The sequence below is a fragment of the Cricetulus griseus genome, chromosome 8 (assembly GCF_003668045.3).
Source record: "Cricetulus griseus strain 17A/GY chromosome 8, alternate assembly CriGri-PICRH-1.0, whole genome shotgun sequence".
NCBI classification, from domain to species: domain Eukaryota; kingdom Metazoa; phylum Chordata; class Mammalia; order Rodentia; family Cricetidae; genus Cricetulus; species Cricetulus griseus.
In genome coordinates this window covers 22,999,210-23,023,768 of record NC_048601.1, presented here as the reverse complement: position 1 = coordinate 23,023,768, position 24,559 = coordinate 22,999,210, and the positions used below count along the sequence as shown (strand labels likewise).

At 42.4% G+C, this 24,559-nt stretch overlaps 1 pseudogene; it reads left to right on the top strand.

The window, feature by feature from the left end:
- Positions 1-2,393: 2,393 nt before the first annotated feature.
- Positions 2,394-3,012, top strand: LOC100761056 (annotated as a pseudogene).
- Positions 3,013-24,559: the final 21,547 nt, after the last annotated feature.

Sequence of the window (24,559 nt, the reverse complement as noted above, 5' to 3'; positions counted from 1 at the left end):
GGGAATTGATTAAGAAAAAGAAAACACATGGGAGAAAATATGTAAATGTGGAAAATATAAATCTATGATCCAGTGGCATGTGCCCCTAGTCCCAGCTCTCAGGAGGTTGAGACGGGACAACACAAGTTAGGCCTGATTCTCCTGAGCTACATGGAAAGTTCACAGCCCACTTAAGCTAATAGCATGCCTGTTTGATTTTTTTTTTTTTTAAGAAAGAAAAAGAATCCAAAAAATAAACACCAAAGTACCAAGCAATCCCATTAACAAACACAAAAATTAACAGAACACTTCTCAGATAAGTGAAAAAAATGTTCACCCATCAAGGAAATGGAAATCAAAAAGTAAACTGAGATGTTAATTCTCCCAAGCTGAGTGGCTACTGTGAAAAAAATAAAAGCAACCAACGTTGATGAGGATGTGGGGGAATGGTGACTCTCTGCAATGTTGGTGAGAATTTAATTAGTCCAGTCAGAGTGGAAACAGAATATGGAATTACCCGTACACATCGCTTGTCTTAGAATTTCTGTTGCTGTGATGAAACACCATGACTGAAAGCAAGTCAGGGAGGAAAGGGTTAATTTGGCTTATGCTTCCACATGGTCGGCCATCACTGAAGGAAGTCAGGAGAGAACTCAAGCAGGGCAGGAACCTGGAGGCAGGAGCTGATGCAGAGGCCATGGAGGGGAGCTCCTTACTGACCTGCTCAGCCTGCTTCCTTACAGAGCCCAGGACCACCAGCCCAGGGATGGCACCACGCACAATGGGTCCTACAGGCCTGCTTACAGCTGGATCTTATAGAGATGTTTTCTCAGTTGAGTTTTTCTCCTTTCAGATAACTCTAGCTTGTGTCAAGTTGCCAGTACATCACTTCTTTAATCCAAAAGAATCATAGTCAACTTACTGTGTCGAAATAACTGCATCCGTGTTTATCACAGCGCTGCTCCCAGCAGCCAAGCACAGAATCAGCCACCCAAATGCCCATCGACAGATGGAGGGATCTTTGCAAGTGTGGTGTCTGTACACAATGGACCTTTAGCCATCCATTATAAAAATGAAATTATGTCATTTGCCTGCAATTTCATGGAATTCTGTCATCATATAAGCCAGCCTTGCAAGGTCAAGCATCACATATTTTCTCTCAGACATGGAGTTTAGGAGAAAAGGTGGCATGAAAGAAAAAAAAAGGGGGAACCATTAGGAGCACGGGAAGGAAAAGGAGAGAGAAGGCAGTAGGTTGAGGAAGGGGAAAGGAAGGGAAATATGGTCATAAACTATATGCATTAAGGAAGTAGCTGAATAAAACACTACTGAAGGCCACAATGGGGCTAGTCATTTTAACAAAAGAAATAGCAAGTCAGTAGGAAAACTCAACATGATTCTAATACACAAGGAGAAAAAAATGAGCAAAAAAGAAACAGGGGAATTCTAACAAGGAAGCATAACGGACAGTTTTATAGCATCTAAACTATGTCATGATGCAATGGTTTAAACTGTGGAGCAGCTAACTGAGGAAGCACACACTACTCAGTGGAATAAAATAGGAAGTGAGAAGCGATCCTACTTGCAGGGAACAGGATATGTGACACGGGTAAGGTTTTGCATTAGTTCTAAAAAGATGGATTAATCCATTAGTGTTATAGTGGCCGGTATACAGACTTGATGGAGAGTCAAGTTACAGCCTTTGTCAGATTGTGCACCAAAATAAACTTCAACGGTTGTAAACGTTTAAGCAAGAAAAATAAAAATGTGCTATGTGAAAATATGGAAAAATTGTTTGATGAATTCTTAAAATGTAAAAGGAATAAAGAAATGGTGATGAGCGGGACAGTGGTGGCGCATGCCTATAATCCCAGCACTTGGGAAGCAGAGGCAGGTGGAGCTCTGAGTTCAAGGCCAGCCTGGTCTACAGAGTGAGCTCCAGGACAGCCAAGGCTACACAGAGGAAACCCTGTCTCAAAAAACCAAAAAAAAAAAAAAAAAAAAAAGGAAAGAAAGAAAGAATGAATGAAAGAAAGAAAGAAAGGAAGGAAGGAAGGAAAGAAAGAAGGAAAAGAGAGAGAAAAGGTGATGGAGTTGGAGTTGGTATGTAAAAAATCAAATTTATTACACTGGAGGAAAAATTCTATCATATGCTAATTAGGAGACAAATAAACCAAGACATTTTCAGCTAGCACTACATTCAAATGACTTACACACACACACACACACAAACACACACACACACACACACACACACACGTGTATAAAATGTTTAGCCATGTGTAGTGGCAGAAGGGTCACCATAAATTCAAGATCAGCCTGTGCTAAATGATGAGATTCTATTTAAAAAGTGCACATTGATCATGCCAATTTTTTGAAACTAGGTCTTGGTCTCACTGTATCCCACAGTGGCCATGAGTGCAGGAGCTCAAGTAACCCTGAAGCCTCACCTGGGAGAACAGGCTGGCACCATCTTGATTGGCTAGCCCATTAGGGAAAGTATCATTCACCATTCACTCGTTTGTTTGTTTTAAGATAAAGGCTCTGGATTCTGATCAGAACCTGGTGCCCAGCAGCCTGCTCAGCCCTCTCAGCCCCCTGCGGCGCTCCCTCCTGGCCTCTCCTAAGAGCAGCAGTAAAGCCTTCAGTCAGGTGAGATCCATTAGGAAAAACAGACGGTAGAACCACAGCTTGGGCATCTCCCAGAGAGAAACCCCGGTGGGCTACCCAATAAGCATGCTCTACAACATGAAGGACTGCTCCTCCAAGCTCAAGGAACTGGTGCCCACACCCGGAAGAGCAAGGTGACCAAGATGGAAATCTTGCAGCATGTCATCGTTTCATCTTGGACCTGCAGATCGCCCTGGGCTCTTCACCACGAACATCGGCCTGGGACACCAGAGACCTGGGCAGAACCGGGCATCCAGGATGCCACTGTCCACCATGAACAGGGACATGAGCACCCTGTCCTTGCAGACATCTGAATTTCCTTCTGAGCTTATGTCGAATGCCAACAAAGTACTCTGTGACTGAATAAATGGAGAACAATCGAAGAGACCTTTCTAAAAAGAAAAACAAATAGAAGGAAAGCTAAGAATAAACATCTACCCCAAGTGTTCTCATGCCTGGACTGTGACTGTTATTTGTGAGAGACTTTCAATGCCCTTTCTACAGTTAGAAGGTTTCCTTTATATACTATTCCCAACATGGGGAGCAAAACAACAACAACAACCAAAAAAAAAAAAAAAAAAAAAAAAACATTAAAAATCACAAGGAATTGCCCAATTTAAGCCGACTTTGCCTTTTTTCAAAGGTGAAGTGTGAATACCAGAAGAACCCAGTATTCAGTTACTTAAATAAATTGACTCTAGTCTACTGAATGATATGGATAGATACCATGTGGACTCTAAACTTTTTGGTGTAGTGGTATAGCTATTTCTGCATACAAATGTAATGATATGCTAAGCTTTTTATAAAAGTTAGGTGTAAGCTTATACTTTTCATACAAAATAAATAATTTTTTAAAAAGGATATAGTTCACAGAACTATTAGTTCACAGAAAAAGAAATACAAATAGTTCTTCAGTATGTAAAAAGATACTACCATTCTTAACAACAGAGATGCAAAATAAAACACTGGGAGAAACCTTTTTTTAATCTCTTCAGCAAAGATTGAATATTTGATTAAAAACTATGCCGTTTGGTCCTACATAAGACAAGCCCTGTAGCAGCTTCCTAGGGGCTCCCTCAGGGAGAGGGAGTGAGAAGGCTCAGAGTCAATGGCACAGACACTGGTGAAAGGGAAAGAGCAGACTCTTTATTTAGCAATGGCTGGCGGGAACCTTGTATACCCTCCCAGCACCCAGACTTTCTGATCTGTTGACATCGATGGTGGGGCTTCATTGGCTAGGCATGATCAGGACCTCTGACAGCACCAGGCAGACTCCAAGTTGGCTGATCTCTAGGCCTTGTAGGCCTTAACTTCCCACAAAGGAAGAGGAGGGAACATGGGTACCTACTCCTCACCTCTGAGCTACAGCCTATTGATAGAGTCAGGGAGGGATGCTGTCACTGTTTATTTCCATGCGTGAGCCCACCAGGCTCCAATGTTCCCGTAGTCACAGCTGGCCCTGGTTATCCTCTGTGAGTCACAAAGCAAAGCTAACACAATGAATATATTAAGAGGTCATAGGAAGAAGTAAGGTGCGGTCGGTACATATTGTGCATACATACTGACGTGTTTACAAACAAGTTAAATTAATAAAAATATCTTAAGAAAAACTGCTGGAGGAATGGAGAAATGATTCAATCATTAAGAGCTAGGACAGGTCTTGCAGAGAACGTAAGTTCAGTTCCAAGCACCCACCTTAGGCAGCTCACACTGCCTGTAACTCCAGCTCAGGGGCTCTGATGCCCTCTTCTGCCTTCTGCAAGCACGGGACTTCTGTGCACACACCCACCCCACACATACCACACACACACACACACACACACACACACGCATACACACAAACACACACACACACATACATACACAAACCATCACACACACTGTACTGAACTCTCCTCCCAGCCAAACAACAACCATTTTCAGGAGTTCAACTGTGCAGGCCTTCATGACTGTTTCCCCGTAGAAAGAGAGGACAAGGACAGTCATGGGATCCTCACCTGAATATCCAGCCACTCCTTCTAACCAGTTGTATCCAGTTCTGCCCTAACTGCACACGACTTTGGGGTATTAGTGACCAGGAAGAGGATATAGGCGGGGAATGACAGGGGAAAGGGACTTTGTCTACACAGCCATGTGGAAGCCATCATCCATGCTGGGCACAAGCCTTCCCACTCTGCTGCTGTACTCGGTCCATCATGGTCCTCTCAGTAACCCTTCACTCAGGCTTCGTAAGTAAGCCCCAAAACTCATCGACTCCCAGGGGAAACTTGGTGGAAGGAAACTTTGATTGTCAGTCACAAATAGGGAGAGGGAAATTGGGTGTTGCTTAGTCCCTTCTAGGGGGACATTTTTGCAACATAAATGTGGGGGGGGGTAAAAATAAAATAATAAAATATTTTAAACCCTGAATAAGAAGGTGGACAGAAATGAATTCCCATCCATTGCTGGTATGCCCTTGATTTACAGAGAACAACTCAGCAACATTTACAAGTGCTAAAAATATACAAAAAAACGCGTGCTGAGAAATTGAGTCCTAGCAAACCTCTTTGTACAGGCGAAAGAGGAAAGGATCTAAGCCTCTACTGAGAGACAAAGAGATTGGTAAATCCATACAGTGCACTTCAATCCAGCCACATAAAAGAGTTAGCAAGGCAGCAAGGCAGGCAGATACAGAGACACAGTATTCTAATCTCACTTGTGTGGGAGGCTAAGGTAGGAGGATATCTTGAGGCCAAGAGACCAGCCTGGAGAATATAGCTAGGCTCCATTGCAAAGTGACAAAACAAAATGAAATAAAGCCATTCTAATAATTATAAACCTAGAAAAATACCCTGACAAACGTTCAAGGAACTAGGCAATGCATGCCTACAGATAGTCTCACGGATGTTTACCATTTTGCTTAGTAACAAACAACAGGGTTGGTTGTTTGTGGGAGTTTTTTTGTTGTTGTTGTTTTTTAAGGCTTGTGGTTTTGTGTTTTGGTTTGAAGCTTTTGTTTTGTTTTGCAGTATGGATATTGAACCCATGACCTTCACAGCTATCACTGAGCTATATTGCCAGCCCCTCCCCCAAAGAGTCCTTATTGAATCTAATATGATGCTGACTGCACTATGTCTCAGCTGCTCTCAAACAAGGGACAAGGCATTTTCTAAAGAAAACTCAAGAAATAACAAATTCACATATAAACAAAAATAGTCAAGTGTCACTTAGAGATGGGGACGTATTATGAGAACTCCATCACTGACTGGCTTTGATTTCATTCTTTACCAAACATTACAGGGTATACTTAGACAAATGTCCATGTTACAGGTCAAATGCTCTCTGTGGGCTCTCTAATTGTAATTGTTAATGCATGCTAATTGTACAAATTAGTAGGATTCAGTGTGGTATTTCTGTTGATCATATCCACCGATGCTGTTTCTACCCTTCCTCCCTCCCTCCCTCCCCCCGCCTGCCTCCCTCCCTCCCTCCCTTCCTTCCATCTTTCCTTCCTTCTTTCCCCTCTGCACAGCCTCCTTTTCCGGCTCTTAGGCTCTCCCAATTCCAGATCACCATGGATTTTTCTTTATCACAGTTGTGTTTCTGCATCTGGCTTACTGCACTTTCTGTGGTGACATTCAGTTTTACCCATTTTCCTACAAGGCACCAGATTGCATTCCTCTTCACAGCAAAAACAGCACTGTCTCTCTCTCTCTCTCTCTCTCTCTCTCTCTCTCTCTCTCTCTCTCTCTCTCTCTCTCTCCTCTCTCTCTCTCTCTCTCTCTCTCTCTCTGTGTGTGTGTGTGTGTGTGTGTGTGTGTGTGTGTGTGTGTATGTGTGCGCACTGTGTTTTCTTTATTTATATGTGATAGCATCTAGGCAGATTCCTTATTTTGACCATTATTAACATTGCAACAATATGGGCTTGAGAGATGGCTCAGAGATTAAGATCATTTGTTTCTCTTGCAAAGGACTCAGGTTCATTCCCAGCACCCACATGGAGGTTCACAACCATCTGTAACTCCAATTTGAGGGAATCCAACACAATCTTCTGGCCTCCGTTGACACCAGGCATGCACAAGGTGGTATACATACATACAATATACAGGCAAAACATTCTCATATAGATGCAGATATAGAGATAGATAGATAGATAGATAGATAGATAGATATAGGTATAGATATCCCAGTACTATAATAAACGTGCCTACGAAGCAGTCTGGTACAATGTCTCATTCCATTCAGGCATACATACCTAGGAGTGAGTTAGCTAGATCACATAGTAGTTCTAATTGGGGGGGGCAAGGGGCAGGGGGGCAAGGGGGCTCTGTGCTGTTTTCCATGCATCCTGCCTGTATTACTTTATGTTTTCCCCAAAAAGGTACAAGGGTTCCCACTTCTCCACATCCTCACAAGCTTGTGTTCATCGTGTGGGGGTGTTTCTAGATGATTGTCATAATAATTATCGTAGAATGGAATATCATCATAGTTTTGTTTTGCAATTCCCAGATGGCTAAGAGGTACTGAACAGATTTTCACCTACTTTTGGCTATTTATATTTGTTATCTTGAGAAGTTAGCAATTCAGCCCATTTGTCCATTTTTTTGTTTTTGTTTTTGTTTTTTATTTCTCTGGCTGATTTATTGTTGCTGCTGTTTGTTCCTTTGTATATTTAGGATGCTCCTCTTCTCTTGAATGGACAACTGGCAAAGACTCTCTCCCACCTGTAGGCTGTCTTCACTCTGCTGGCTGACTGTTTCCTTTCTGTGCAGCTCGTCATCTGATACACTCCCATTTGCTGGCTGGTTCTGCTTCCTCTGATCTTGGAGTCCAGGAACTCCTTGCCTTGAAACAATTCCACAACTGGTACCAAAAGGAGAAATACCAAATAAAAAAACATGAAGATGCAAGAAAATGGCACAGGGAAAAAAATCTCCAAAAAAAGAGAACTGATCCAGATACTCTTCAGGGCAAGAAAAAGAAGGCCCTACCAGCTACAGAGATCCCAGGCGCTTTAGGGCCTGTGACCTTGGGGAAGAAACAAACAAACAAACAAACAAAAAAGATGTGGGGAGGGGATCAGAAAACCAGGAGCCAAGTTCTTTACTCCCAGGAAAGCTTCCAACACACCCAAAGACAAAAAACCCCAAGTGGCCCACTCAAACTAAAATCGGGTTCCTCAGCCTGAAGGAACTATTAAAATTAACCTAAGAGCTTTTTGAGAATACTTAGGCAGAGTGTGGTTGCACGCACTGTGGGACATAGATAGGCAGATTTGTATGGGTTTGAGTCCAGCCTGGTTGTCTACCTGGTAGTTTAGGCCAGCCAGACTACACAGTGAGATGTTGTCTCAAAGACAGACAAACTTGACCAAGATTGGTTGTGCACACCTACATTCCTAACGCTCAAGAAGCCAAGGCCAGGGAGCCATGAGCTTCAGCAAGAATTTGTCACTAAAGGACAAACTTCAGTCCTGGGCTTAGTTTTATAACACTTTGCTAGCATAGGCAAGGTCCTGGCTTCAGTACCCAGAACTTCAAAAAATATCACACACCTACACATAACTAAAGGTCCCAACCCTATTGCAGCCTTTTTCAACAGTGAGCCCTATACTTAATGCTTTTGTAAAGTTTCCAGGGGTGATTCTGAATAATGTATCTATTCATAAAAGTTAGTGGCTTGAGGCAAAAAAAAAGTATTTTTTATTTTTCAGTGTTTTTGCTGATAAGAGTGTTTCTGTATGTTTGTGGTTTTCTAAATTAAAGTATAACATCTGCTTGGCGGGGGGAGCTGTTGGCATTATGTCTGAGTCTTCAGTTCCATTGGCCCGTGGGTCTGTTTTTATCATTCTGGCTTTGTTTCTGTGGTTCTATATTGTCCTGAAGTCAGTTTTATAATGAAGTCAGCATTCTAATGCCTCTAGATTTACTTCTTTTGCTCAAAACATATTAGTATATTGGAGATCTTTGTGCTTTTGTATGAGTTTCAGGGATTGTTTTTTTCTAGTTCTGTGAAGATTGTCAATATTTACAATGTGGATCATGATCTGTAATCCTGCTGGGTAGTATGGACTTTTTAATATTTTTAATTTATTCTTTGACCATATCATATGTGTGTGTAGTGTTTTAACCACATCAACCCCCCCCCCCCCGCCGCCCCGTTGTTATGGGATAATCTTTTTGTACACTGTGAAGATGTGTCTTTGCCAAGGCACCTTCTGGTTGGTTTAATAAAGAACTGCACGGCCAAATAAGTAGGCGGGAGAGGCTAGGTGGGACATCGGGGAGAGAGAAGAGGAGGAGGGGGAATCTAGGTCCACGGATTTTGCCAGCAGACTCAGAGCAAGTCAGACATGTCACACTGAGGAGAGGCAACCGAGCCATGTGATAGAATACAGATTAAAAATATGGGTTAATTAAGTTACAAGGCCTGGTTGGAAACAAGCCTAAGCTAAAGGCCAGGCTTTCGTAATAATAAGTCTGTGTGTCATTATTGGGGAGCTGGCAGTCCCACAAAGGGAGAAAGACTGCTACACCCCATTACCCTCTCTTGTCTTCTACCATTCATTCCTAGACCCTCCCCTTCCCAACAAATATCCTACTTCCGTGTCCTCCCTCCATTTTTTAATGATCCATTAAGTGATTAATTTAATTAAGGTTGCTTGTATGAGCATGAGTGTGGGGCTATCTACTGGAGCATAGTAACTCTCCAGTGGCTACGGAAGAAAATCAGTCTTCCTCCCACTGCAGCTATTTACAATTGTTACTGCTCCCAACCCATGAGCAGGGGAAGTCTGTCCACCATTAGTATCTTCTTCAGTTTCTCTCTCCAGAGTCACGTGATTCTCACTGCAGAGAACTTTTACATTCTCGGCAATGTTTATTCCTAGAAATTAATTGTAGCTGTTAGGACTGTGACTTACTTTCCATGTCTTTCTCAGTGAGTTAGGAGTACATTGAAAAGCTACTTATTTAACAGATTGCTTCTGTATCCAGCTGGATGGAGTTATCTGTTCTAATACACTCAGCAGAGTTCTATGGCTTTTACACGTCTAGAAGCCTTACATCTGCAAACAGGGACCATTCGGCTTCTTCTATTCATTTTTTTATTGTCTAATTGTTCTGAATAAAGTTTCTAGTACTGCATTGAATGTAAGCAACAGTATGAAATGTCACAGTTGCACAGCCTTCAGGTGGTGGCCTGGGTCTTCCTGGCTGGATTTTATCAGATCTATAGTAAGAATCAGCAGCTTGGGCAACTCTGCATGCCCATTCCAGTTCCAGGTGGCCCGAGCAAGCAGCAGCATCCGACTCCAGCAGAGCTCAGCAGTGCTGGCGTGCACACAAGGCCCCAGATCCCGGCACTTCTCCCTCGCCTGGTATGTAGAGATCCAGACCCCCACCACCACCACAGACCACTGCTGGCCCGGGTTCCTGGTGTGTGATGACCTCAGACATCAGCTGACACCACTGCTCCAGAGCTGCAAGCAACCGGGTAGATTTCCATCTGCTGTGGCCTGGCCATCTGTGACCAGGAAGTGGCTATTCTGAACTCCGTCATTTCTGTCCCAGTGCAGGTCATACAGAACCTGGAAGCAGACCCCAGGGAACTTCTCGCCAGGCTAGAGGAAAACTGAAAAAGACTTTCAGTAAAGTGTTCGAAAATACTGATGACAGGAGTCTAAAAGTAATTGCTAAACCAAAATTGACTAAAAGAAGCTCCAAGTGAGACAGAGAGACACTGCACGAGAAATCAGTGTAGTGGTCTGTATGCAGCCAATGGTATGGATTCCATCTGAAGGATACTAATTTATAGCGCATAATTAAATATCTTGATGGCAGTGGCAGCGGATCTATAGAAACTGGTCTCTAAATCATAGCACTACCACTTTAAGAGAAACACCTAAAGGACATGACACCTTTACCAAAGAAAACCCATAAAAGCATTAAAGTGGCCAATGTACTGCTGTCTCAACACAGAGTGAAGAAGGATAATTTGGGAATGGCTGGTCAGCTGACAGATCCCCAGATAGAAAGGAAAACTTTCTTGGCACACCCTTCTGGGTGGTACCTTGAGGTGGTTAAGACCAGAAGGCAGACATCTGGTCCCTAGGCTCAGCAGCTACAGAACTAGCAAAGGGGATGGGAGTGGGGCTCATTCTGAACTGCATGCCACGAAGATTTTATTTTCATCACTGAAGGATCTTCAAAGTCTTATAAAAGGATTCCAAACAAATCTCAGGAACCGAGATTTCAGCCACTATATTTGAAAAGAAAGAAATCCCAACAAGGCCTTCCTCTCTGGGTTTATTGGCAATATTTCTCCCCTGATGGCAGAGCTGAAGTAGATGAGGCAGGCTTGTGGAGTCCTTAAGAGAGCTGAGAGAGACCATCTGTCTGGTGGAAGAGTTGTGCCTCTGGATCTCTTATACCACGGAGGCACCATGAGGGGCCATCCCTCCCGCCAAAGTTACCAGTACCTATCCAGAGACACACACAGTCCTAACTCTGACACTGCCCAGTGAAGTCTATCAGATGGGCTGGGAAAGGTGTCATGGTACATGCCTGTAGTACCATCATGCAGGAAGGAGGTAGTATAATCATGAGTTCCATACATACAAACAAGCCTGGGCTTCCTCAGCAAGACCTTCTCAAAAAAAAAAAAATTAAGGGAATATTGTATTCAAGATGGTGCAGTAAAGAAAATGCTCACTTAACCACTCCATTACTAGAGGAAGGTTTTTGTTGTGAGTAAGAGAGAGAAAATATCCAGAGGCATCTGGAAGAGTCTAAAGCAGAGAGAAAAGAAAACAGACTGGACATTGCCAGGGCTGGGGAAGCAGGAGAGGGAAGACGGCCTAGAAGAGAGAATGGTGGAGTTGGTGAGATAGTAAGAGACAGAGAATAGAGCACAGTGTGAGGATACAGGGACAGCAAGACAGAGGATGCTGAGAGTAGCTGGGCTATATGGAGGATGAGTAGCTGTGGGGAGCGCAGCCTGGAGCTGGAGGGAGTTTAGGGTAAAGGAGGAGGGAAGAGGGCTAGGATGCAAGCGCAGACTTTGACGTGTATGTGAGGGAGCCTGGCGGCCAGTGTGGGCTTTGATATGCTGGCCGCCATAGGTGTATATCGCCATAGGTGTATATCGCCATAGGTGTATATCGCCATAGGTGTATATCGCCATAGGTGTATATCGCCATAGGTGTATATCGCCATAGGTGCATATCGCCATAGGTGTATATCGCCATAGGTGTATATCGCCATAGGTGTATATCGCCATAGGTGCATATCGCCATAGGTGCATATCGCCATAGGTGTATATCGCCATAGGTGCATATCGCCATAGGTGCATATCGCCATAGGTGCATATCGCCATAGGTGTATATCACCATAGGTGTATATCGCCATAGGTGCATATCGCCATAGGTGCATATCACCATAGGTGTATATCGCCATAGGTGTATATCACCATAGGTGTATATCGCCATAGGTGCATATCACCATAGGTGCATATCGCCATAGGTGCATATCACCATAGGTGTATATCGCCATAGGTGCATATCGCCATAGGTGCATATCGCCATAGGTGTATATCGCCATAGGTGCATATCGCCATAGGTGCATATCGCCATAGGTGCATATCGCCATAGGTGCATATCGCCATAGGTGCATATCGCCATAGGTGCATATCGCCATAGGTGCATATCGCCATAGGTGCATATCGCCATAGGTGCATATCGCCATAGGTGCATATCGCCATAGGTGCATATCGCCATAGGTGCGTGCATATCGCCATAGGTGCATATCGCCATAGGTGTATATCGCCATAGGTGCATATCGCCATAGGTGTATATCACCATAGGTGTATATCATCAATTGGAGAGCCATATGTCTCTTCTGCCACAGATAAGGGATATGACTCCTTTGGGGGAACAGAAACCTGCTTCACTACCTCCCCCAGGAATGCTGGCTTTTCTATAACCACCAGAAATCCTTCTATAGCCCAGCTTGAGCTCCTTTCTAGATATATGGTCTGATACCTAACAAGTACAGTTTCATAATAAAGCATGCACAAATAAAAGGAATGAAAATTTTAAGAAATACAGATAAAACAAATAGAGTTTTCTCCCAGCAAAGAAAGGTTCTCCAGAGAGCAGGGGGAGGGTGGGTGATTTCTATTCATTGAAACCTTTCTCTGGGTCTTCCTGGGTTTTGTGCCTCCAAGCAATGAGTTGTTCAAGAGCTTTGCACACTTACGTTCTTTCAGCTGTTGCGCCCATTGAGTATTTCAGGAATGATAGGGCAGCAGCTCCGTGAAAGCCCTCTCAGCTAGGTTTCTGACCTGGGCAAGAGAACACAGACAGAAGGCCACTCCAGACACATATCTCTCCAGAGCTTTTATAGAGCGCAGGGCAGGCGTCTTCTAAATGCCGCTGAGGAGTGCAGTCAAACCACAAAGATCTGTGGTGGCGAGAGGGCTGGATCCTCCTCACATTGCCCCATAAAACCACATGCAAATAATATCAAATCCTACCCTTACCTCACCACTTCCACCCTGCATGGAGGGCGTTCTCACTCTCCACCAGTTCCAGGGTGTGGTGTCTTCAACTCCCCATGTCAACAAATGCTCAGAAGATTTTTGTCAAAGTCACTCCCCAAGCAAAGATTATTCTACGAGGCCCAAGTGCAATGCCCAAGGGTCTCCAGGGTAGGAACATGCTACGGTCTGACACCTAGAGCTGTGAGGACTCAGACAACAGAACTGTCTCCAGGAAGTCTCCAAGCTGCAACACTCTACTGGGAGATGTCCTGTAGACTCTAGATCCCATTATTTGGGCCATATGACTGTAACAGCCAGGATTCTGTGACAATCTGGGATGCTTCCTCTTCCATCATCCTGTCAGTGAAGAGAATTCCCTCCTTTGGCCATAGCCGTAGCTAGGCAAAAGGTGCTGGGACTATTGAAATGCTCTCACTATGTAAATATGGCCAATCTTTGACCACATGTCTATCTCTCTGTGGTACAGTTTCAGGGCTCACCACCAGTGACTCAAATCCACATGCTTCGACACACAGAAAAGCTAGCCAGCCCTGGGTGCCTCTCTTCCACCATCCTGCCCTATTGAAGTGTGGCTGCTTGGTGTTGTCAAATATGGTAAACGGGTGTTTTAGACTGCTGCAGGCAAAAAAAATTAAAACTATGATACTTTACAGTAAGTTTTTTATGCATCGGAATACACTTTAAAATGCTTCTAAAATAGGGCAGCATATTCATAAAGTAGCACATCTTCTTTTACAAATTGATAATTTTAGTGAATATAAATGGCAATATGTTCAAAACATCATCAACTTCCTTCTGGGCCCTAATAACTACAATACATAACCATCACTTCTCTGTTTCACACTTTTCATGCATTTTCTTTTCTTTTTTAATGTTTTTACTAGTATACATTAATTTGCATAATAATGGTTTCATTATGACTTTTTTTGTAAGTGTATATACTATATTTCAACCATAGTCACTCAGCCCTGTTACCCTTTCCTGTCCCCATCCCACTCCCATTAATGCCTTCTTTTATCCACTCAGTCAGGTCCATCCCCTCCTGTGTGTGTGTGTGTGTGTGTGTGTGTGTGTGTGTGTGTGTGTGTCCAGTGGGTTTCATCAGAGCTATTTATAGAAGCATGGGTGGAATGTGTCAGCCTTGATGATGAAGTATGGGTATTTTGTACAGTCCCATGTAAGGCTGAGCACTCAACAGTCACTTATTGTCATCACTTCCATTAATGAGTTTGCATTAATTGTTGCCTACTGCAGAAAGAAGTTTATCTGGCTAAGGTTGAAATCAGCAGGGGTCTATGGGTATAAACAAATATTTAGAGGGCAATTTGTCAATATGACCATTAACAAAACAACAGTGGGTTCCTTCCTGCGGCCTATCACTTCCCCAGCTACAGGTTGTGAAACAAGTTTACAATACCAGGTATGATTTCCGATGATGCAAGCAGACCTAACATCCAATCAGAACATGCTGGGTTACCCCAGTAACAGTCAGGCCTCTATGGCACCAATGGGACCTCCTAGCCTGACAGGTCAGTACTCAAGCATACTGGGATGATTTTCATAGGAGCTGTACCAGTTTAGATTCCTACCAACAGTGGATAAGGGTTACCCTTTTCCCACATCTTCACCAGTATTTGGTATCTTAATGATGGCCATCTGACTGGGATAAGATGGAATCTTAAAGCAGTTTTAGCTTTCATTTCCCTATGGTGCGGGGTCGGGGAAGAAAGGAGGGGTGGATGGATAGCTTATTTTTCCATTGGGTTGTTTGCTTTCTTGTTTAGTTTTTGGAGTTCTTTGTATATTCTGGATATTAATTCTTGTTGGATGTATAACTGGCACAAAGTTTCTCCCATTCTGTGGGCCACTTCTTCAGTCAATTGACAGTGTCTTTTACTGTACAGAAGCTTTTAATTTCATGAGGTCCCATTTATTGATTATTGGCATTATTTTCTGAGTGATTGGGGGTCATATTCTGAAATTCCTTACTTATGCCTACTATCTATTTTTTAGTTATATGTACTTATTTACTGGAGGCATACCTGTGTATGTGTTTGTGTGTGTGTGTGTGTGTGTGTGTGTGTGTGTGTGTGTGTGTGTGTGTGTGTGTACAGGTGCCCCAGCATACATGAGGAAGTCAGTTCTCCCCTTCCACCATGTGGGTCCCAGGGATCAAAGACAGGTTGTCTTGGAAGCAAGCACCTTTACCCACTGAGCTGTCTCACCAGCCCTATGTGCCTTTAAGTTTATAGCCAGCATTTTTCCTCGAGCACTCTCACAGCTTGGGTATTACACTGAAGTCCTCGATCCACTCGGAGTTGATTTTTGTGTAGAATGAGAGATAAGACTCTAGCTTCAGCCAGGCAGTGGTAGTACAAGCCTTTAATCCCAGCACTCTGGTGGCAGAAGCAGGTGGATGTCCTAGCTCTAGGCCAGCTTGGTCTAGAGAGTGAGTTCCAGCACAGAGGTCAGCCTGGGCTACACAGAGAAATCCTTTAAAAAAAAAAATCTAGTTTCATTCTTTTGTCCAAAGATACCTGTTGAAAACCACTACCTTTTTTCCAGTGTGTATTTTGACCAAATCAGGTGGCTGTAGTTGTGTGGCCTTGTATCTGAATCCTCTCTGTTATAGTCCACTGATCTATATGTCTGGTTTGTTGTTGTTGTTGTTGCTTTGTTTTGTTTGTCTTTTTGTTTTGTTGTTTTTGTTGTTGGTTTTTCAAGACAGGGTTTCTCTGTAGCTTTGGAGCCTGTCCTGGAACTTGCTCTGTAGCCCAGGCTGGCCTCAAACTCAGAGATCTGCCTGCCTCTGCCTCCTGAGTGCTTGAGTTAAAGGTCTTCTGTGTTTCCCTCTGAATCGTAAATTTTTTATGTCTATGAAAATGTCCCTGGGACTATGGTTAAAATTGCATTGAATCTATAGGTTTTCTTTCCTCCTTCCTTCCTTCCTTCCTTCCTTCCTTCCTTCCTTCCTTCCTTCCTTTCTTTCTTTCTTTCTGTCTTTCTTTCTCTTGGGTAGGAAGACTATTTTCAATAGTAATTCCTCTAATCTGTGAGCATGGGGGTGGGGTGAGGGGGTCTTCCCATATCCTAGTGTCTTCCTCAACTTCTTCCATGTTTTGAAGTTCTCATCATGGAGAGTTCTCAACCCTTTGGTTAGGTTTATTCCAAGTTTGGTTTTGACCATTGTTATTTCTGTGGTTGTTTTTGAGGTTATCGTGAATGGAATTATTTCCCTGATTTCTTTCTCTATGTGTTTGTTCTTAGAATATGGGAAAGCTGCTGATCTTTGTGTGTCAATTTTGTATCTTGCCGAATGTTCTTCCCAGATCTAAGTGTTTTCTGCTGGAGTCTTCAGGGTCAGATCATCTGAAAATAGACACTTTGATATCTTTCCTATTCACACGAATCTTACTTACTTCTCTTGTCTTATTGCTGTAAGAGGGCCAGCACTCTGCTGAAGAAGAATGGGGAAGGCTGGCACCCTTGTCTTCCTCCTGATTTTAGTAGAAATGCTTTGAGTTTTCCTCCACCTAACGTCCTGCTAACTACAGGTTTGTCATTTACAGCCTTCACTGAGAGTCTATAGTCTTCCTTCTAGTCTATTTTTCAGGATTTTTAACATGAAGGATGTTTGATTCTTTTTCAGAAGACTTTTCTTCTGCCCTTGGGTTCTTTTATGTAATATGCAACATTTATTAATTAACATGCACTGAGACATCCTCATATCTTTGAATTAAAGACATTTCGATCACCGTCAATGATCCTTTTGATGAGCTGTTGAATTTGATTTTCGTGTCTTTTGTGGATGATTTTTTGTGTTCATCAAGGAGATTGGCCTGTAATTTTCTTTTTTTCTTCTTCTTCTTTTAACATCTTTGGCCTTGGTATTAGACTAACAATAGCTTCATTTAAAGAGTTTGACAATGTCCCTTCCATTTCTATTTTATGGAATGATTTCAGAAGCATTAATAGTTCTTCTTCTTCTTCTTCTTTTTCTTCTTCTTCTTCTTCTTCTTCTTCTTCTTCTTCTTCTTCTTCTTCTTCTTCTTCTTCTTCTTCTTCTTTTCCAAGACAGGGTTTCTCTGTATTGTTTTGGAGGCTGTCCTGGAACTCGTTCTGTAGACCAGGCTGGTCCCAAATTCACAGAGATCCACCTGCCTCTGCCTCTTGAGTGCTGGGATTAAAGGTGTGCGCCACCAAAGCCCAGCTGTTATTAATTCTTCTTAAGGGGCTGATATAATTCTCCAGTGTAAACATCTAGCCTGGGTTTAATTGGGAGATTTTAAATTATTACTTTAATCTTACTTCTTGCTATTGATATGTTTATTTTGTAGTTTGGATTCCTACACACACACACACACACACACACACACACACACACACACACACACACTCACACACACACCACTTTTCCTCTGTTACTACGGCTGAGGGTTTGTTAATCTCATTTATCTTTTCAAAGGGCCAACTCTTTCTTTCACTGATTCTTTATATTGCTTTTTATTCTTGTTTTGTTTCTATTTAGTCGTTTTCTGCTCTGGACTGAATTTCTTTCCATCTACTGAGCTGGGTTTGGCGTGTTCTTCTCTTTAAAGGACTCGACTCGAAGTTTATCATGAAGTTATTGATTTGCTACCTCCCTGATTCCTTAGACGCACAGGGTTTTCTCTTAGAATAGCTTTAGTGTGTTGTCCTTTTCTTTTCCCTTGGTTATTAAAAGTGTCTTCATTCCTTCTTGATTTCTTAAATGACTTACTCCTCATCTAGCGCCGTGCTGTTTACTCTCCATGAGTCTGTGTATGATCTAGTGTTTCCCTCTCTGTTAACTTGTAGAATGATTGTATTGTGACCAGACAGAACTTAAGACTTGTTTCAAGCTGCCTGTATTTGTCGAGATTTGTTTTATGTCCTAGTGCCTGATCCATTTTAGAGACAGTTGCATGAAATGCAAAAGCTGGGCATTCTGCAGGGTTTGCATGAATATTTTATGCATGTCTGTTGAGTTCATTTGCTCTATGATATAATTTAATTTGTGTATTTCTGTTTATTTGGAACAAGCTATTTGTTTAACTTTATTTTTACTTATTAATAGTGTGTGTACACACATATGTGGTATTGTGTGGAAATACGCATGCCATGCCATGAGTGGAATCTGGAGGACAATTTTGTGAGGTCACTTTTCTCCTTCCACCTTTACCTGGAACCATCCTATGTACCAGAAATCAAAGTCAGGTTACACAGCTTGCTCAGCAAGGACATTTACCTGCTGGACCATCTTCCAGCCCTGTTTCTTTTGTTTTCTTTTGTGTTGGTGAAACAACCCAATTGCTGAGCATAAGGTATTGAAGTCACCTACTGCTACGTGCTTGGCTTAATCAGTGACTTTGCATCTGATGTTTTTTTTTTTTTTTTTTTTCTGTGAGTTTGTATGCATCTGTGCTTGGGGCATATGTGTAGAGCTATAATGCCCTCTTGGTAGATTGTTCTTTTAGTCAGTATTAAGTGGCATTCTTCTCTCACTAGTTTTCATTTGAATTCTATTCTGTCAGATAGCAGTAGGTGATCTAGGTCCATTTGCCTTTAGAATCTTTTTCCATCCTTTCATCCTAAGGTAGTGGCTATTTCTTAGAGTCAACAAATAGGTGGTTACTGTTTTGTTTTGTTTTGAATCCAATCTATTAGTCTGTGTCTTTTGATAGGCAAGTGGAGAGAATTACTATTTGGGGTTATTGCTGAAAGGTATTTATTGCTTCCTGTCATTTTGTTGATTTGATAGTGTCTGTTTGTTTTCCTCTTCCTCTCCTGCTTAACAATTATTCTAGAGTGATTTATTCTTTCCTGTGGCATCATGGATGGATTCCTTCAAATGCCTTCTACAGAACTAGTTTTGTGGTCATAAAATACTCTCAGCCTATTTTTATGATGGAGAATGTTTGCTTTTCATCTAATATGAAAGTTTTGCTGAGTATAGTGGTCTGGGTTGCCAGTATCTTTCAGACTTCTTTTCCTTCCTCTGTACCAGTCTAGAAACTCTCCACAGTTCATCATCACTTGTCAGTTACTAAAACCCAATGATGGTGGCCACTGCCCAAACTATGTCATAGTGCAAGTGGGTGTCACTAGAAGGCACAGCCCCCCTGCCTCTTCTGGCTGTCACCATCACTCAGCAATGCTGTCTCTGAGCAGATGCCTATCTTTCCCTGGTCTAATTATTCCAAGCCTCCCATTTCCTGCCTTGCTCTTGGTACATGATTTTATCATTCATTTCACGGAGAAGATAGATTCACTAGGCAAGAAGAGTGTGCACTCTTTCTCCAGTCATTCAGTCTTCTTCCCTTAATGGGAAAATGTTTTTTTTTTTTCTACACAGTTCACTTCCTCAGTTATCTGTTGGGATTCACATTATTTCAATGCCTCAAAGGCCCAAGCATGAAACATTGTTCCTCTTGCATGCACTTTTAATCTCCTTTTAGCTGAATTTTTCACCTCCAGTGATGAATGTGTGCTGTTCTTTCTTATCCATGTTTGACCTCACTTGAGACTACTTAGATGTTATCTCCTTCCTTCCTGTCACCAGATATTTCATGAGCTGTTTCCACTTACTTACCTACCTTTCATTTGCCAACTCATTGAAATTGCACAACTGTCACCATTGCACCAATAAAGAATAATAGCCTCCCTATTGTCAAGTTCACTGAGTTCTCTTTCATTAATCCATGTTACAGCTCATTAACACTTCGTACTAATGGTTTCTCTCTTGCTTTGAAAATCACTCTGTCCTTGGCTTCCTAGACTTGACTTCAATACTCTCCACGTATGCCAGAACTAAAGTGTCTGTAATCCTCTTCATTTCTTTCTATGCCTCAGTAATAACATGGAAACAAAGACTTTGCCATCGTAAAGCTGTGCTCTCTAAGGGACGACTGCCAGTTCAGAACATCTTTGTTCTGATGCAAAAGACCCAGAGCATCTCTGCCTAGTGAAAACTCACCACTGTCCTTCAAGACCAGAACCAGAAGGAGAAGTCAGGTGAGCTTGAGGAGTCTATGGTCTACTTTCCCTTTGCCTCGTGAGAATATAAACAGGCACTTTGATTCACAGTGCTGGGAAGTTGAAGTTGGTAGGACACTTGAAAGACACTTTAACCAAACTTCAAATACATATTCTCTGATATATTCATATGAAGAATAATAAAATGCAAAGGGTAGTTACCTAAACTCTACAAGAAAGAGGATAGGACCTAGAATAGCTAAAACAATTTTTTTTTTAAAGAAAGTCATAGAGGATCTGATTTCAAGGTAATAACTGAGACAACAGAGAAATACAGAAATTGACCTGTGTGTGTGCGTGTGTGTGTGTGTGTGTGTGTGTGTGTGTGTGTGTGTGTGTGTGTGTGTTCACTGATTTTGAACAAAGCATTAAGTCACCAAAGAAGAGTAGTTACTTCAGCAAATGATGCTGAGGGCTAAGGAGACAGCTCAGTTGCTGAAATATCTGATGCCTGAGCATGAGAACCTGAGTTCATCCCTAGAACCCACAGAAAAAGCCGCACAGTAGTGCATGCCTGTAACTCCAGCTATGGAGGAGAGATCTCTGGATCTCATTGGCTAAAGCAGCCTCGTGAACTGATGAACCACATATTCAATGAGACCCTATCTTGAAAAGAAAGATGGAGAACAATTGAGAAAAAAAAAAACTTAATACCTACCTCTGCCCTCCACACACATACGTACATAAGCAACCACATGCACACAGGCACATGCCCCCGTCTTAGTTTGATATTGCTGTGATAAAACATCATGACCAAGGCAACTTATACAAGGGTATAGGATCAAATACATTTTCTAATATACATTGATAAATGAGATAAGCTAGAGAGATGACTCGGTAGTTAAGAGACTGGCTGCTTTTCCAGAGGACCAAGGTTTAGTTCCCAGGACCCACATGGCAGCTCCCAATGTTCTGGAGCTTCTGTTCCAGGGAATCCAATGCTCTCTTCCCTCCTTCATGGGTCCTGCACACATGTGGAGCGCAGACACACATACATTTTTTTGTTCCGAGTTTTTGGGTTTTGTTTGGTTTTTCAAGACAGGGTTTCCCTGTGTAACAGCTCTGGCTGTCCTGAAACTCACTCTGTAGACCAGGCTGTCCTCAAACTCACATCCATCTGCAATGCCTCTGCCTCCCAAGTGCAAGGATTAAAGGCAAAGGGAAATATTTAGGCGGTGCATAAGTACATTAAAAGATGTCAGCATCCTTAATCTTTACAGAAATAGTAAACACGCCTATTAGCATAGCCAAAATCTAAAGAACTGCCACAGGACACAGTGGAAAGCAACACTGTACTGATTGGATTATGAAATGTTGCAACCACCCTGGAAAAGGGTTAGTATTTTTAAATTTAAACATAAACCTATATTTAATGCAATCATCCCGTTTCCTGGGTATTTAACCAAAAGAAAAGAAACAAAAAAGACATCAGTGTCTTTTTGTAATATATAGAAGCATTAACATTTTAAATCTTAATTTAAAAAAAAAAAAAAACTTGTTTATAAGATGGTACCTCGGCGACCCCAATCACCAGGTGGAGGTGAAAGCTTGATGCAAACAGCAAGAGGCTTTATTCAGCTACCAGCGTGCTGGGGTCTGAACTCAAGCTCACACAGGAGTTAAAGAGTCGGACCCCAAGCTCAGAATTGGGAGTTCTTTTAAAGGGAAAAATCGCAAAGCAGATGGAGATGAGGTGGCCAACAGTTACATTTCTGATTGGCTGCCTACATCTGCCAAACTGCAACCCCGCAGGGTCATGGAATGTTCAGGGCGGCTACACTTCTATTTCTGGGAACTGTTTATCAGGGTGGAATTTCCCCACAACAACGGTTCTTTTCCAGGCGTGGTCATAAGTTCAGGTGAGTTCAGGTTCTCACAGCCCAAGCAGGTTCTTCAGTACATTATATGATTCTTTAAAATTCTATATACTATACCTTTAAATAGTGTGGTCTGGCCAGACCTGGTGACCCTGCCTGTAGTCTAAGTGCTCAGAAGGCTGAGACATTCCTGAGACATTCACTCATGAAGATTATGAGTTCAAGGCAAGTCTGATCCACAAAATGAGACCCTGTCCCCCAAAAAAGATGCAGTCTATAGTGCCAAATAAATCATAATCAGATTTAGTAGGGGAGGGGAAAGAACTACAAAATGTCACGAGACTGTTACTGACCACAGTGGGTTTCCGTCTTGGTGAACGGAAGACAAACAAGCATGGTGGAGACAAGCAAGAGTGAGAGAGTTGTGTCAGTGCAGCAGGCAAGGAGAACACAGTAGCTATTCCCAAAGCAATGGCTCCTCAATAAAGGAAAGGTGGTGATTTTACTCAGGGAGCCACCTACACATACTCATGTCTGAGCATGCTCAGTTGTAAGGTTAAGGAATACATGTCTGAGCACGCTCAGATTTAGGGTCATAATTTTAGAAGGAAAAATAGTAAACACACTTTTTTACATACTTAGTTCAGGGTGGTTTCCGGTTTGAGTGTTTGTTTATTTTGTTTTTAGCAGTCCAAGGAATTGAACCTGGGTCTTCTCACACGCCAGACAGTGCTGTACCACTGAACTAGAATCCCAGCATTATTTTAACTTTTTATATTGAGTCAAAGTCTAAGGTGCACAGACTGGCCTGGAATTCACTTTAATTCTTCTTGAACTTTTTCAATCCTCCTGCCTCAGTCTCTCAAGTAGCTGATATTACAGGTCTGCAACACCAGGCCTGGTGTTCAAGCTGGCTTTAAAGGGTGACAGTGACCAGAAAACCATCACAGTAATTACTCCAAAGTAAACAGCAGTTCAACCTGAAGAGAGGAGCAGTAATGATAACCTCTTTTGTTAGCAGACAAGAAAATCGGCCAATGGCATGAACAAGGAAACAGGATAGAAGCAATTGGTAAATCCTTCTGTTAGTTATTAAAGAATTAGAGCAGTGCTTCTCAACCTTCCTCACGCTTCAACCCTTTAATATAGTTGCTCATGTTGTGGAGATCCACTAACCATAAAAGTATTTCATCTCTACTTCCTAACTAATCTTACTACTGTTTTGAATCACAATGTAAATATTTTTGCAGAGAGAGGTTTGCCAATGGGGTCTCCACAGGTTGAAAACCACTGAACCAGACTGTAGGTGAGGTGGCCTGAGGTCAGAGTCATGTCTCCTGAAGCACCTTCCCAGACCACAAACCAAAAACCAGAAGAAAGGTTAAGGGTGACCTAAAGAGACCAGAGCTGCAGGAAGCTTGACAGACAAGCTGGGAAAAGAACCTGGGTGCCTCAAGTCCGCCCATTGAGACATTTATGAATGAAAACTGTATTCTGCCCAGGATGACTTGAACCTTGGGCATGAAACATACAAACACACACACACACACACACACACACACACACACACACACATACACACACACACACACTGCTTCCTCAGACCAACAGAGAAGAAAGATCAATCTCCTTCTGTTATTATCACTTTAACTTCGAGTGTGTGGCTCAAAACTTGGTTTGGGTGTTGGAGACAGGAGCTGGCTAACTTCACACACTACCAGGAGTTTATCTTTCAACATCTCTTAGCTTTGTCCCAGGAAAGAGTAGCTAATTATATTTGCTGTCATCAGTTTACCTTTTAGATTGTGGCCAGTACTGTGCTTTCACCAGGGTCTCTGATAAGTGATAAGCAGTGAGAGAATCGCTTGTTGAAATGCCAGTGTTTGTTTGTTCTTCTCTGTGATACTGAGGACAAAAACCAGGGCCTAGTGCATGCTAGACCAATACCATTCTACCACTGCCTGGTGTTTGAAAGTGTTATGTTGTCCTTTTGAGAATCTGCCTCTTCTCCCAATTCCCTAACTCTTTGCCAGGTCCAGCATTCCAGTCTGAAATCTAAGTAACAGTAGAGAGGGTAGGCCCATTCCCTAAGTAGAGAAAAGCAAGGATAGAGCCATGTAGAAATATTCATCCTGGCTTTAAAACATTGTGGGGAATCAGAGGCAAAATAGAGATATCCCATTAAGACAATGGATACAGCATACAGAGGCTAGGAAGCAGCCAAAAGGATGAATTAACTACACACAGCTTGGGTGGAAGGTCTCAACGACATAACACAACAGAAAACAGTGAAACGGTGAGGTGTGTTTTGAAAACCATTGAGTTACCTATGGAAAAAAGTCAAACCTGCCCACTTCCTAAAGATGGAAGCAGACAGAAGGAACATTTCCCCAGAGGAAAGGTGAGAAGCAGAAACAGACATGAGAAACTGCAAGACCCAATAAAGATGCTGATGCACGATGAAGAGTTTCATACTGCTAAATTTTATACTCAGGCTCAAA